The sequence below is a fragment of the Saccopteryx bilineata genome, chromosome 2, assembly GCF_036850765.1.
Source record: "Saccopteryx bilineata isolate mSacBil1 chromosome 2, mSacBil1_pri_phased_curated, whole genome shotgun sequence".
Classification (NCBI taxonomy): domain Eukaryota; kingdom Metazoa; phylum Chordata; class Mammalia; order Chiroptera; family Emballonuridae; genus Saccopteryx; species Saccopteryx bilineata.
Window position 1 is genome coordinate 247,484,313 of NC_089491.1, and position 11,406 is coordinate 247,495,718.

The window sequence follows — 11,406 nt, forward strand, 5'->3', positions numbered from 1 at the left end:
ACTGCTACCCCCACCCCAAAGGCCAAGGGCCAACTCCCCAGGGGCTTCAACTCCCTCTCTCACTTTCTTCAGCTCCAGAGAGCCAGGGAATCAGACACAGGTGGACACCTCTGTGCCAGGTGTAGCAAGCTGGCCCTCCACCAGGGGAGGTCTGAGCACTCACTGCTCCGCCAGTCTTCACAGGAGAGAATGTCAGTCAGCTCCCCTCCCCCGCTCCTCCCCTATCACTTGCCCAAATGAAGGTCTCTAGAGTTTCTCTCTCGCTTCCCACTCAGGTGAACTAGGTTGGGATGGATGGGCGCTCCATGAGTCCAGGGAAAGAGTCAATTCTGCTAGGGCTCTGGGTCCCCCAAAGCGAACAGTGTGCATGCAGGGTGGTAGGGGGTGGCCAGAGTCCAGTGCAGAGGCAAGGGACAGTTGAGGCAGATGTCAGAGAGGGAAGGAAGCTTCCTGGGATCCAGGATGAGTTGTGGAGAGGGGGGAACCAGGAGACTACAAACCAGAGAAGCAGAGGGTGACGGAAGAGATGTGGGGGAGAAGCGCCAGTGCGAGAAGGGGCCGTAATCCCTGCAGAGGGCAGAAGCAGGCTGGGAGTAGCACAGGGGAAAGCGGGAGGACCGGAGCGGGAGGATCTCAAGCTCGGGGAAAGGATGCAGAGGGGGAGATGGGGATGGGGATGGGGATGGGGACTGGAGGGACCCCGGGAGCAGAGCCATAGAGATGATCCCAGTCGGGAGACGCAGGGATCGGAGTGCAGGGACAGGCTGGCAGAAGGCGGGAGAGGGAAGGAAGGGCGCAGGGGCGGGGCGGGGCGTCAGGGCAAGGTGCGGGGTAGTGGCCCCGGGGGGTAAGGAGAGACTGAGACTTCAAAGTAGGGGATACCGGTGCCGGAGGGAGCGCGCGCAGGAAGCCCAACACGAATGAATGCAAAGGCGCGGGGTAACCCGAGGTGCGGCCGGGGGCGCCGCGGCCGGCCCTGCCCTTACCTGGGTGGCTCCGCACTCCGGCCTGAGCTGGGGCCGGGCTGCCCAGCCCGCAGCCGGGTGCTGTTTGCCTTTTCTTCTCCCGCAGCAGCTGCGGTGGCTCCGGCCCGATCCGCCGGCAGCTGAAGGTAGTCTGTGTCCGGCCGCGAGAGCGGGGTGCAGGCAGCACGGGAAGAGCGCGGACCGGGCGCGGGGCGCCGCCCCGCGGGCAGCGCAGGAACTGCAGCGGCCCGTGCAAGCCGGCCAGTGGGGGAGGGGGGCGCCCCTTCCGGGCTGGGTCGCCCTCAAGCTCTCGCCGCCCACTTCGTGAGGAGCAAGGCGGGGGTGGATCCCAGAGGCCGAAGCCAAAGTTGCTGTCGCCCCGGGGGGCTGAGCGGAGCGACAGGCGCTGGGGACGCAGAGCCAGGCAGAGGGCGAGTGGGCTGAGCGCGGCTGAGACGCTGCGGGACGCCGCGGGACGAGGTGCGAACGCTGCGCTTTATCGACCTCAGAGACACCCGGGCGCTGCCAGCACCTGGCGCCGCCCAGCGCAGAGGGGCAGGCGGCCCCCCACCCCGGTCCGGAGGAGTTATAGTCCTGCCAGCATCGGCGGGCAAAGGGCGCCTCCTGGTGGGTTTTTGGGGAACAGCGCGAAAGTCGAGCGTGCCCTGTTAGACTGGAAGCGAAGAGGGAGACCCAGGAGATTTCGTGTAACCCTCACGTTAAGGATGAGAATCCTAAGTCTAGGAAAGGTGAAGGGGTCAGCCCAGAAGCCCAGGCCTCCAAGTGAACAAGGTAGTGAGTGACAGGACCAAGGGGGCAACCAAGCTTTCTGCCGCGAGGTCGATGCTCATTTTACTACTCCACAGCTGCGCTCAGGAGGAGGCTGGGGAATGGGGGATTCTGCGGAAGGAGCCCAAGGACATCTGACCTCCTCAAACATTAGTTCTTCTTTTCCAACCCACAGGGTCTCTGTCTTGAACAGACAAGGGAACTGGTCACAGAGCCCTTCCATCTTCAAGGGCCTACACCCCCACACCCAGCCATCAGCGCACCTACAACCCAATCAGCTTCTCTGTGAAGGGTTTGTTTCCAGGCTTACCCAGTTGGGTGTTGGCATGAAGGTATGTTATGTGGACTATAGAATACTCCCTGATATTGCATTCCTCAGGGAGGGCTAGCCACCCTCATCCTCCCAATTTTCTGTGACCCAGGCTGTAGAGAGAAATATGGATGACAAGCTTCCTGTCTTCCATCCCCCACCTCCACACATGGATTGCTGACTGCTCCTTGAGGAAAGCATGATTTAGCACCTACTGTGTACCCAGACTACGGCACTTAAGCATGCAGTTTCCAATAACCTTCACATTAACTTTGCAAGGTAGATGTTAAGGTGACACACTCCACTTTACCGATGAGGAAGCCTGATAGAGTTTAAGATCTCCTGTCAGCCAGCCACACTGCCAGGTAAATAGGATCCATAGAACTAATTTCTAATTCCAGCTCTAAACCCTCACACTATGCCTCACGTGCAACATGAGCCAGTGGCAGTGTGGGCCAAGCAGAAAGTGCACTGTAAGAGTAAGGGGCAAGCCGGGGACCCCGGGCAAATGACTTCATGTCCCTTAGTGCCAGTTTCTATATCTCTAGACTTGAGGGAAGAAGACTAAATTGTCTCTAAAGTTAGTCAAACTCTGAAATGCCAAGCATGGATCCTGAGTCCTTTTTACCAGAGGGACACAAAATCAGCAAGACCCAAGAGGGTTAAGTGTTTGGGAAGAAAAATACTAAGTGAAATGCTTTGCCTTGTTCTTTTGCCTGGTGAGCTCATCCTCTTAACAGGGATACGGGAGGGGGCTTTGACAAGGCCAGAGAGAGTGCTGATGGGTCTGGAGGTAGCCTTGGCTGTAGCCGAATGAGGACCCCAGTGTTTCCCCTTCCTGCAAGGATGACCCTGAATTTCGCTCTCCCTTACTGAAGGTCTCTGCCTCTAGAAGCAAGGAGCCCCCTACAAGTCAGATGGTGGGCAATAATGCCAGGGAAGCCGGCCTTTAGCCCTACCCTGTTGCCCCACCCACTTTCCTGTCTCTTCCTTCTGCTACTAGCTACTGCGTTCTTTTGAGCCCCCCCCCCCCCCCGCTTGCTCTTGACTTTCTCTATTCCTGAATATCAGTGCCATTTGCCATCAAAATTTAATTTCAGGCAAACTAACTTCCCAAGCTCAGCCAGGGATGGGGATCAGATGGGGAGGTCAGTCCAGATTATTTTTGGCTTCCACAGCAAGGGTATTTCAGGAGGGGATGAGGCTGGCCCAGCTGAACTATTTCGGAAGCTGCTGTCTAAATGAGAAAGCAGGCGGAGTGGGAAGCAGGGCTCCCTCCCCTAGAACCTCTCACCTGAAGCTCCCCTTGCTGCACGCTGATGTACTGTGCTAGACAGACAGGGTTCAGAGTTCTTGCGCCTTATTGTTAAGTCTAGTGGATCCAAGATCTGGTGGTTGTAGCCCACTGGAAAGAGTTTGTTCTCCTGAATTTATTTTTAGCTTCTTCCTTCTTTGTTTTGCATGAGTATCCTTGAAGAATACTTGCTCTTAAATTTACCAACTATGTATTTGCCAAAGGTCCCTTTAAAGGTTCATCACAAGGGCAAGGGGGATACACTGGGCCAAGTGAGGCACACTGTGACCAGGCCATTCATCCTCACTCAGCTTAGTGGCACACGCCATCATCATGTCACCATCTCTGACTGCAACAGCCTTCTAACTGATCTCCCTGCTGGTAGACTGGCTTCCTCCCACATATCCACAAATGACTGCCAAGTGATAGATCTAAAACAACCTTTCCGGAGAGACAAGATGGCGCTGGAGTAGGCGGACGTACCAACATCTACCTCCCAGAATCAAAGTGAATTACAAACTAATTTTATGAACTATCATCTGGAAAAACCAACTTTGGACTAAACTAAGAGGACTCTTCAACCAAGGAACACTGAAGAAGCCACACCGAGACTGGTAGGAAAAGCAGAAATGCAGAGAGGGCTGCCCAGCTCCCGAGAGCGAATGGCAGCAGGGAGAGACTCGCGTGGTGGGAAGTGAGTTTAGCAGAGGGGAAAGGGTCCTGAGCCCCAGGAACAAAGCCCCAGCCTGCAGCCCCAGAGCCCAGAAGAGGCGTAAGGACAGTATTTAGCTGGAAACAAGTCAGGATACTGTTTGTAAGAAGGAGTCTGATTTCTCAGACCCAAGATCCTTCTTTTTTTTTTTTTTTTTTTTTTCTGAAGCTGGAAATGGGGAAAGACAGTCAGACAGACTCCCGCATGCACCCGACCGGGATCCACCCGGCATGCCCACCAGGGGGCGATGCTCTGCCCACCAGGGGGCAATGCTCTGCCCCTCCGGGGCGTCGCTCTGTTGCGACCAGAGCCACTCTAGCGCCTGGGGCAGAGGCCAAGGAGTCATCCCCAGTGCCCGGGCCATCTTTGCTCCAATGGAGCCTCGACTGCAGGAGGGGAAGAGAGAGACAGAGAGGAAGGAGAGGAGGAGAGGTGGAGAAGCAAATGGGCGCCTCTCCTGTGTGCCCTGGCCGGGAATCGAACTTGGGACTTCCGCACACCAGACCGACGCTCTACCACTGAGCCAACCAGCCAGGGCCCAGGATCCTTCTTAAAGGGACCACGCAGAACATCTCTCTCACAACCACTCACCCGGGGCTCCTGGGGCCGGGGAGGAGGGGGGAGAGGAGAAGACCAGAGTAACAGGAAGAGAGTGTAATCTAGGAGGCACAGGGAAAAACAATTTGGAAGATAGCCACCTTAACCCCTGGGACGAGTCACTCCCCAAAGCTGAAGTGAATATTTCCCCCCAGAAACAGCAATACCAGCAAAGGGAAGCAGGAGAGCAACCAAACAAGCTCCCCCGCGGCACTCAGAGCAGAGTCGCATAGAAGGAGGGAGCTTTTGGGTCTACAGTAGTGAGTCTTAGGGTCCGAGCTGCAACGCCCCACCCACGCGGCTGAGGGCGCGCCGGAGGGCCGGCGGCAGCGGAAGATAAAAGTGCGGTTCTACTGGCAGGGGTGGAAGCCAGCTGGCCACCACTGGGCTCAGGTGTGAGCTCAGTCTTGCCCGGCTGGGGAGAAGAGGGCGTGCAAAAGCGGTCAAGCTCAGCTGCCGGCAGCCTGTAATCCAGCCTGTGGGAGAAGGGCGGGAACCCCGGAAAGGGTGGAGACCAGCCCCTGAGCAAGGGCAGAGGAGCACAGCCTTGCCCCGCAGGTGCAACCCAGGCTTGCGGTCTGACTTGGTAGCCGGCTCCTCCCGCGGGGGTGGAGCCAAAAGCCCAGAAGAGGCGGAGTTTCGCTACTGAGCTGAGCATGGGCACAGAGTCCTGCCCGGAGGTAGAGCCAAGGCTAGCAGCCGTTCCTCGAGTGGGCTCCTCCTGCAAGGGCGAGGCGAGGGCCCAGAAACAGGTAGAGACCCGTAGCTGAGCAAGGGTGCTCACCAGTGCCCTCAGGACCGAGCATAACATCACACACGGGGGCGGGGCAAAGGCCAAGGCCACCAACACTTGTGCACCCGATTACGTGATCACAGCCACTCCCGTGAAGAGAAAATGCAGAGGCAGAGAAATACAACACAAATAAACCAAGAGAAATCCCCAGAAAAGGACCTAAGTGAATCAGATATAACCAAATTACCAGATGCAGAGTTTAAAATAACGATTGTTAGGATGCTCAAAGATATTAGAACAACCATAGAAGGCCATTACGAAAACCTAAATAAAGAGATAACAAATATAAAAAAGGACATTGAAATAAAAAAAGAGTCAGTCAGAAATGACAAATACAATATCTGAAATAAAGAATACAATGGGGCTCTGGCCGGTTGGCTCAGCGGTAGAGCGTCGGCCAGGTGTGCGGGGGACCTGGGTTTGATTCCCGGCCAGGGCACATAGGAGAAGCACCCATTTGCTTCTCCACCCCCCCTCCTTCCTCTCTGTCTCTCTCTTCCCCTCCCGCAGTCAAGGCTCCATTGGAGCAAAGATGGCCCGGGCGCTGGGGATGGCTCCTTGGCCTCTGCCCCAGGCGCTAGAGTGGCTCTGGTCATGGCAGAGCAACACCCGGAGGGGCAGAGGATTGCCACATGGTGGGCAGAGCATCGCCCCTGGTGGGCTTGCTGGGTGGATCCCGGTCAGGCGCATGCGGGAGTCTGTCTGACTGTCTCTCCCCTTTTCCAGCTTCAGAAAAATACAAAAAAAAAAAAAAAAAAGAATACAATGGAAGGAATTAAAAGCAGGATGGATGAAGCAGAGAATCGAATCAGTGAGTTAGAGGACACAATAAATAAAGGCATGGAAGCAGAGCAGAAAAAAGAAAAGAGACTCAAAAAGTCTGAGGAAACTCTAAGAGAGCTCTGTGACAACATGAAAAGAAATAAGAGAAATAACATCTACATCATAGGGATTCCTGAAGAAAAAGAGAAAGAACAAGGGATAGAGACTTTGTTCAAACATATTATAGCGGAAAACTTCCCCCAATTAAGGCAGGAAAACATTTCACATGTTCAGGAAGCACAGAGAACTCCATTAAGGAGAAACCCAAAGAAACCAACACCAAGACACATCATAATTAAAATACCAAAGCTAAATGATAAAGAGAAAATATTAAAAGCTGCTAGAGAAAAAAAGACTATCACCTACAAAGGAGCCCCCATAAGGATGACTTCTGACTTCTCAACAGAAACACTTGAGGCCAGAAGGGAATGGCAAGAAATACTCAAAGTAATGCAAAACAAGAACCTACAACCAAGACTACTTTATCCAGCAAGGCTATCATTTAAAATTGAAGGAGAAATAAAAAGCTTTACAGACAAAAAAAAACTCAAGGAATTCACTGCAACCAAACCAAGGCTGCAAGAAATGCTAAGGGACCTGTTGTAAACAGATCAAAGGAAAAAAAAAGAATATAGCAAAAGAGGAATATAGTTTCAAGGGAAAAAAATGGCAATAAACAATTACATATCAGTAATAACCTTAAATGTAAATGGATTAAATGATCCAATCAAGAGACATAGGGTAGCTGCGTGGATAAGAAAACAGGACCCATACATATGCTGTCTACAAGAGACACACCTTAAATCAAAAGATGCACACAGACTGAAGATAAAAGGATGGAAAAAAATAGTTCATGCAAATGGAAATGAAAAAAAGCTGGGGTAGCAATACTTATATCAGACAAAATGGACTTTAAAACAAAGACCATAGTTAGAGATAAAGAAGGTCACTACATAATGATAAAGGCTGCAATCCAAAAGGAAGATATAACCATTATAAATATCTACGCACCTAATATAGGAGCACCTAAATATATAAAGCAGACTTTGATGGACTTAAAGGGCGAGATCAACAGCAATACTATAATAGTAGGGGATTTCAATACCCCATTAACATCATTAGATAGATCCTCAAGAAAGAAAATCAACAAAGAAACAGCAGACTTAAAGGACATATTAGATCAACTCAATTTAATAGATATCTTCAGAACCTTTCACCCTAAAACAGCAGAATATACATTCTTTTCAAGCGCTCATGGTACATTCTCTAGAATAGACCATATGTTAGGGCACAAAAGCGGTCTCAACAAATTTAAGAAGATTGAAATCATATTGAGCACTTTCTCTGATCACAATGGCATTAAACTAGAAATCAACTACAATAGAAAAATTGAAAAACATTCAAACACTTGGAAACTAAATAGCATGTTATTAAATAACGAATGGGTTAACATTGAGATCAAAGAAGAAATTAAAAATTTCCTAGAAACAAACGATAATGAGCATACATCAACTCAAAATTTATGGGACACAGCAAAAGCAGTCCTGAGAGGAAAGTTTATAGCATTACAGGCATACCTCAAGAAGGTAGAAAAAGCTCAAATAAACAACTTAACCCTGCATCTAAAAGAACTAGAAAAAGAACAGCAAGTAAAGCCCAGAGCTAGTAGAAGGAAGGAAATAATAAAGATCAGAGCAGAAATAAATGACATAGAGGCTAAAGAAACAATACAGAGGATCAATGAAACCAGGAGCTGGTTCTTTGAAAAGGTAAACAAGATCGATGAACCTTTAATGAGACTCACCAAGAAAAAAAGTGAGAGGACTCAAATAAATAAAATTAGAAACGAGAGTGGAGAAATAACAACTGACACAACAGAAATACAAAATATTGTAAGAAAATACTATGAAGAACTGTACACCAAAAAACTAGACAACCTAGATGAAATGGACAAATTCCTTGAATCATATAATCTTCCAAAAATCAATCTGGAAAAATCAGAAAACCTAAACAGACCAATTATAACAAATGAGATTGAAATAGCTATCAAGCCTGACCTGTGGTGGCGCAGTGGATAAAGCATCGACCTGGAAATGCTGAGGTCGCTGGTTCGAAACCCTGGGCTTGCCTGGTCAAGGCACATATGGGAGTTGATGCTTCCAGCTCCTCCCCCCTTCTCTCTCTCTGTCTCTCTCTCTCCTCTGTCTCTCTCCTCTCTAAAAAAAAAATGAATAAATAAAATAAAATAAAATGAGACTAGGGTGAAAAAAATTTAAAAAAAAAAAAAAAAAAAAGAAATAGCTATCAAAAAACTCCCCAAAAAGAAAAGTCCTGGGCCCGATGGCTTCACAAGTGAATTCTACCAAATATTCAAAGAAGAACTAACTCCTATCTTTCTCAAGCTATTTCAAAAAATTCAAGAGGAAGGAAGACTTCTTTTATGAGGTGAGCATAATTCTGATTCCAAAACTAGGCAAAGACAACACAAAAAAAGAAAATTATAGGCCAATATCCCTGATGAACTTAGATGCAAAAATCCTCAACAAAATATTAGTAAACCGGATCCAGCAATATATGAAAAAAATCATACACCATGATCAAGTGGGATTTATTCTTGGGAGGCAAGGCTGGTACAATATACACAAATCAATCAATGTGATTCATCACATAAACAAAAGAAAGGAGAAAAACCACATGATAATTTCAATAGATGCAGAAAAAGCATTTGATAAAGTCCAGCACCCATTCATGATCAAAACTCTCAGCAAAGTGGGAATACAGGGAACATACCTCAACATGATAAATGCCATCTATAACAAACCCACAGCCAACATCATACTCAATGGGCAAAAATTAAAAGCAATCCCCTTAAGATCAGGAACAAGGCAGGGGTGCCCCCTTTCACCACTCTTATTCAACATAGTTCTGGAAGTCTCAGCCACAGCAATCAAACAAGAAAAAGAAATAAAAGGCATCCGACTTGGAAAAGAAGAAGTAAAACTATCATTATTTGCAGATGATATGATATTGTATATAGAAAACCCTAAAGTCTCAGTCAAAAAACTACTAGACCTGATAAATGAATTCGGCAAGGTGGCAGGATATAAAATCAATACTCAGAAATCAGAGGCATTTTTATACACTAATAATGAACTGTCAGAAAGAGAAATCAAGGAATCAATCCCCTTTACCATTGCAACCAAAAAAATAAAGTACCTAGGAATAAATCTAACCAAGGAGATTAAAGACTTGTACTCAGAAAATTATAAAACATTGATAAAAGAAATCAGGGAAGATACGAATAAGTGGAGGCATATACGTGCTCATGGTTAGGAAGAATAAACATCATTAAAATGTCTATATTACCCAAAGCAATTTATAAATTCAATGCAATACCGATTAACATACCAATGACTTACTTAAAAGATATAGAACACATATTCCAAAAATTTATATGGAACCAAAAGAGAACACGAATAGCCTCAGCAATCTTGAAAAGGAAGAATAAAGTGGGAGGTATCACACTTCCGGATATCAAGTTATATTATAAGGCCATTGTACTCAAAACAGCATGGTACTGGCATAAGAGCAGGCACATAGATCAATGGAACAGAACAGAGAACCCAGAAATAAACCCACAGCTCTATGGACAACTGATATTTGACAAAGGAGGTAAGAAAATACAATGGAGTAAAGACAGCCTCTTCAACAAATGGTGTTGGGAAAATTGGACAGCTACCTGCAAAAAAATGAAACTAGACCACCAACTTACACCACTCACAAAAATAAACTCAAAATGGATAAAAGACTTAAATGTAAGCCGTGAAACCATAAACATCTTAGAAGAAAACATAGGCAGTAAGCTCTCTGACATCTCTCACAGCAATATATTTGCTGATTTGTCTCCACAGGCAAGTGAAATAAAAGACAGGATAAACAAATGGGACTTTATCAAACTAAAAAGCTTCTGCACAGCTAAAGACAATAAGAACAGAATAAAAAGACAAACTACACAATGGGACAATATATTTGACAATGCGTCTGATAAGGGGTTAATAACCAAAATTTATAAAGAACTTGTAAAACTTAATACCAGGAAGACAAACAATCCAATTCAAAAATGGGCAAAAGAAATGAATAGACATTTCTCCAAAGAGGACACACAGATGGCCAATAGGCATATGAAAAAATGTTCAACATCACTAATGATTAGAGAAATGCAAATTAAAACCACAATGAGATATCACCTTACACCAGTCAGAATGGCGCTCATCAATAAAACAACACAGAATAAGTGCTGGCGAGGATGTGGAGAAAAGGGAACCCTCCTGCACTGCTGGTGGGAATGCAGACTGGTGCAGCCACTGTGGAAAACAGTATGGAGATTCCTCAGAAATTAAAAATCGAACGGCATTTTGACCCAGCTATACCACTGTTAGGAATATACCCCAAGAACTGTTTGAAAAGAAGAAATGCACCCCCATGTTTATGGCAGCATTGTTCACAATAACAAAGATCTGGAAACAGCCCAAGTGTCCATCAGAGGACGAGTGGATTAAAAAGCTTTGGTATATATATATACTATGGAATACTACTCAGCCATAAGAAATGGTGACATAGGATCTTTTACAACAACATGGATGGGCCTTGATAACATTATACTGAGCAAAAGAAGTAAATCAGAAAAAACTAAGAACTATAGAATTCCATACATAGGTGGGACATAAAGATGAGACTCAGAGACATGGACAACAGTGTTGGGGTTACAGGGTAGGGGAAGGAGAGGGAGGGGGTTGGGGGTGGGGAGGGGCACAAAGATCATGGCTTTTCAGCATTTGCCATATTCCCCCCTTAATCTATAGACAGACAGCAAATATTTACTTATGGTGTTTCCACTATAAAGACTGCTGTCTTAGGGACAAATGCTGATGAACTATTTCAGCAGTTCCTCCTTCTTCAAAGACTTATATGTCAACATAGAGCTCCATGTTTCATAGGACATACTCAAACTCACTCCACGCTCCCTGGAGCTTTAGCACAAGGGAATGCCCTTTTTTCTCTCTCTCTCTTTTTTTCTTTTTTTTTTTTTTTTTTTGTTGTTGTATTTTTTCTTTTATTTATTTA

At 47.0% G+C, this 11,406-nt stretch overlaps 1 protein-coding gene across 1 annotated transcript in view; it reads right to left on the bottom strand.

Annotated features, from left to right (window-relative positions):
- The window catches only part of GRIK4 (glutamate ionotropic receptor kainate type subunit 4), a 379,418-nt gene extending 378,018 nt beyond the window's left edge, over window positions 1–1,400 (bottom strand). The window contains exon 1 of the mRNA XM_066259819.1: window positions 987–1,400. The gene's annotated coding sequence lies outside the window, so the exon portion shown is untranslated. The remainder of the gene's footprint in view (window positions 1–986) is intronic.
- Window positions 1,401–11,406: the final 10,006 nt, after the last annotated feature.